We start from the raw sequence: 4613 nt of genomic DNA on the forward strand, positions 1-4613 counted from the left end.
AGATATCTTCTCATTGGCCACGGGTCATCCCTCTTTGTGATGGATGACTTGACACTATTTGATAGTGATTGACTTTTCATAAAGGAATATGTAATGGTTACCATGAGATAAAATAGAATAATATTGGGATAATGGATATTATCCCAAAGAGATCAAGGATATCTTATGAGGGTAACACACTTATAACAAGGTCATTGGACGAGCACTGAGTAGTTGTTTTCGTAATGGTATGTCATTAGGAAGAGCTCAGTCATGATACTATAGTGGAATGACTTCGTGACTAAATGAATTTATAATTAATAGGTGAAAAGCTGTAACTGAATTATAAATCATTTGAGCCTCAATACATATGTCCAATCGGTCCCTCCGCTAACTCATTGAAACAAAAGTGAATTATGTGTTTGAATAGAAATGAACTGAATGAATAGAAAAAGAGAAATGAGAAACATTCAGGAATGATTATGGTTTTCTCTGAAAAGGAGAAATGGAATCATTTGGAAATGAATGTAGGTTTCCAAAAATGTAAATGGAAATGAAAATGAAAATGGAAACTTGCAATCCTATATAAGATAAGTTAAAAATGATGGAAGAATAAGTTTATGTTTTTGGACTATTTTGAAGCCTAAAAATGAAAATAAACCATTTGGTCATAATGAACATGTTGAGTTGTGACATATTGAACGAATTTTCTCAAAATTTTACTAGAGGTAAAATCGTCAAAAATTTACTGGAGTAAAATTGGGATGAGAAAATTATTTAATATGTAAATATTAAATATTATTTTGGGAAATATAAAAATTTAATCGAGTTGGATCACATTACAGAGTATTGGGTCAAAAAGGCTCAGGAAGTACTCGTAATTGGATCAAATGTGAGAGAGACCCAAAACCCCTCATAAAACATACAAGGGGGTGACAACCCTAGTAGAAATACAAAGGTGAGTCATTCACCCCTCTCCTACTCTAAGTAGGATTTTTTTTTCTATTTAAAATAAAACTCTACAACTCTACAAGAGTTCTACTTTCTCTTCCAATAAAAAGATGGCACCGGTATAATTAGTTAGATAACTTTTGAGATATTGTTATTCTGCCAAAAAATAGAGAGAAATTATTCTCAACTTATAAACATATTTTTCAGAATAAAAATTTTATTGGTTTCTATTAAAGAAGAAAGAATTTTCGTTTTCACCCTAAAAGGAAAACTTTATCTAGTTTTGTGTTTTGATTCAATTGGTTCAAGCCTACACTTGAAGCAATTTGTGGTACAAGAATAGCGGAGAAGATCATTTGGTTGAAAGCCGTAAAACATTAAGTATCTATTTATCCAAAAACACAGGTACAAATTCGATAAGGTTTATTGCTATAAATATCACAATTCAGGTTAGTTTTTAAAATTTTAATTTTTCGCTATGTAGGAAAATCGCTTCAAACCGGGTTTTTTCCCAACAAATTGGTGTTAAGAGCCAAGTTGTGCAGTGTAAATCGAGACCGAATCTCTCTCTTCATGTTGTTTGATTAGTATTTGATACGATGTGGCATTCTTGCAATTATTTACATGTTTAGGAGAATGTATGTGAATGAATGCAATATGATATATATTTGTTATATATTTATTATTTTTTTGCCAAGGTTGTGCTTCTTAGTAAATAGATTGTGGACTATCATCTCCACGTAGGATTATTTTTTATTTATAGAATTCTTATGATTCATGTAATTTTTCCAAAACGAGTCCATGATGAGGATAAGATGGAGCGATGGCAGTCGAAGACACAAGGAATGCCTTGTGATAAAAAAATATGTAAGTTTTGTTTTTAATTTATTTTCTAGAAATAGAACAATGAAAATCTTGGCTGATAATTTTATTTTATTACCCGTCTCTTTATATATATGTTTATGATATAATTGTGATATATATGTATGAGATGATCATAGTTGATCTATCAAAGATAAGAAGTGTGGTATTGAGAAAATACATGTGTTGTATTATTCTATTCACTTATTTAGGTTATTCGATTACTGTGACAAATGTGGTAATGAGAAGATCGATGTCTAGGATTGGATATAGTAAGGAAAGACTTGGTTTTTTAGTGGTCAAATACGACTCACCTCCCTTTCCTGGTAACCTACCTGGTGCACGGCTCACATTCATTTATTCAAGTTTTCTCTTAAAAGAAAAACTGTGGAGAATCAAAATTATTTGATGGACTCTTGTGAATAATTGAATGTGAATGTTATAAAATTGCCATTGCATGTCATGCATACATGATATAAACATGCCATATAGTTTAGGAAAGAATGCCACATATACTTGTTGTAACACCCCAAACCCGACCTAGACGTTATGGCCGAATCTGGCGATGTCACATGATAGTGTGTTCGAAAACTAAATTATTACAATAAAATCATTTCCATGTTATTACCTATCATTATCTCTTATTAGTTCTAAAGGAAATCGTTTTACTTATTTAAAACATTTTCTTTAAAACGTTTCTCATTGAGGAAGCTTTTAAAATGAAGCAGTTTCAATAATTGTGAGTTTAGAAAATATGTTAGCTTTTGAAAACCGAACTTCCTACGACTAGCAGTTATAATTTCGCAAAAAAATAAATAAAAACCAAATTTAAGCAAAAGTCCCAAGAGTCATCAAATTACATCCCAATAATAATAAAACCATAAAACATAAATAAATAAAAAAACATAGAGTCAAGAAACTGTGATTACCGTCGAGTTCTCCGCAGCACCGATCCGTTTAGGTCTAGAGATTACCTGTGCACATTAAACAGAGAGGGGTGAGTTTACATAAAGTCAGTGTGTAATCTCATAGAAAACAAACAATAGTAGACACAGTGCACAGTCAAATACAGTTCTGGGCCTAAGTCCTTTTCAGTATCAGTAACGGTTTGGGCCTTAGCCCATCTCAGTACAGTATCAAATATGTAGTAGGGCCTTAGCCCATCATAGTATCAGTATGCATTAGAGCCTTAGCCCTTCACAGTATCAATAGCAATCATACAGTATTCAGTAACAAAGTCCTACCCAACCAGCCTCTACACACCATCTCCGTCCAACCCTACACTCCATGTGGGGATTAAATAAACCTACCCATCCCTCCACTCCAGGTAGTACCGAATGTGGCACAAAATAGTAATTTGCGGCTAAGCTACCAATATATTAGGCTTAAGAGCCTTTCAGTACACTTCCTCCTAATATAATCAACCCAACCCCATGTAGTGCAACATCCAAATCATGACATGCTATCTCATGATATCAGTGCATAAAACCAGTTCAGTATACATGCATACCATCATCACGCTCAATATATATAAATCAAACAGTTAGTTCACACAATTAGGGGTCTAAGTGATGCTGTAACACACCTTACCTGTATCCCATGCCAGGGCAAAGTACGAGGCGTTACTAGACTTAAACACATACATACAAACATTTTTGGGTCATAAAATTTCGCTCTAATTTAAAACTTTCAAACTTCCTCTTAACGTCCCTAATATGGACCTACAAAGCCCAAAACACGCTATGGAAATAGTTCGGGAATAAACCAAACACTTTTGAAAATTTTGAAAAATTCCATTGCAACTAAGGGCACACACCTGTGGGGAAGGGCGACTCGCCCGTGTGCCCTCTTAACATGGCCATGTTGAAGGCCTGTGTGGCTCACATGGCCTGTGTGGCTCACATGGCCTGAACATATCGGGACACACCCGTGTCCCTAGCCCGTGCGAATTTATTTCTCAATTAGAACCTACAGGGGTTTTCATACAACTTGGCACACGCCTGTGTCCATGGCCCATGTCCCTCACATGGCCATGACATGCCTGTGTCTCAGCCCGTGAACAAAAACCTTGGCATTTTGTTTTTGACGTTAATAACCCTTTAGGGGCACACGGCCATGGTAAACGCCTATGTACTAGGCCGTGTCCTCTACACGGTCAAGACACATGGCCGTGTCTCCACCCGTGTGGTTACTATTGGGCATTCTGCTTTGCCAAATTTAGGTACAGAGGACACACGACCAGACCAAACGCCTATGGGTTAGACCGTGTGTCACGCATGGTCTAGATACATGCCCGTGTGTTTACTCGTGTGGACAAAACAAGGCTATTTACGAAGCCTCCTTGTCACCCTTACTTACACCATCCTACAAGACATCAATCAATACCAATATCATATAGACACATGACTATATCAGCCAATAGCAATGCATCCACACATCATTTCCAGGCCAATATCTATCACATACAACATCTCCTACTTATCAACACAACCATGCAACAACCATATCCATGAAAATTCTCAACATATGCACTTAGCCATAATAAATATTAGCCATCATTCATGGCCTTATACAAAATGAAACAACCTTCATGAAAAACCAATATATTTTGCTAAAACAATATGACACTTACCAAAAGACCAAGTCCCTATAAATGCCACACTCAAAACATTTAAACTAGTTATACCAAAAGCTTCAGGTGATAGTGTGATCGATGCCTCAGATGTCTTTTGATTCCCGTTGCTAGCTTGGTGGCACTATAAGAAAATGGAAAAGAGAGAGAGTAAGCATAAAGCTTAGTAAGTTGCATGTAAATAAGTAAT

Source organism: Gossypium arboreum, chromosome 12 (genome assembly GCF_025698485.1).
Source record: "Gossypium arboreum isolate Shixiya-1 chromosome 12, ASM2569848v2, whole genome shotgun sequence".
In the NCBI taxonomy this organism is placed as follows: domain Eukaryota; kingdom Viridiplantae; phylum Streptophyta; class Magnoliopsida; order Malvales; family Malvaceae; genus Gossypium; species Gossypium arboreum.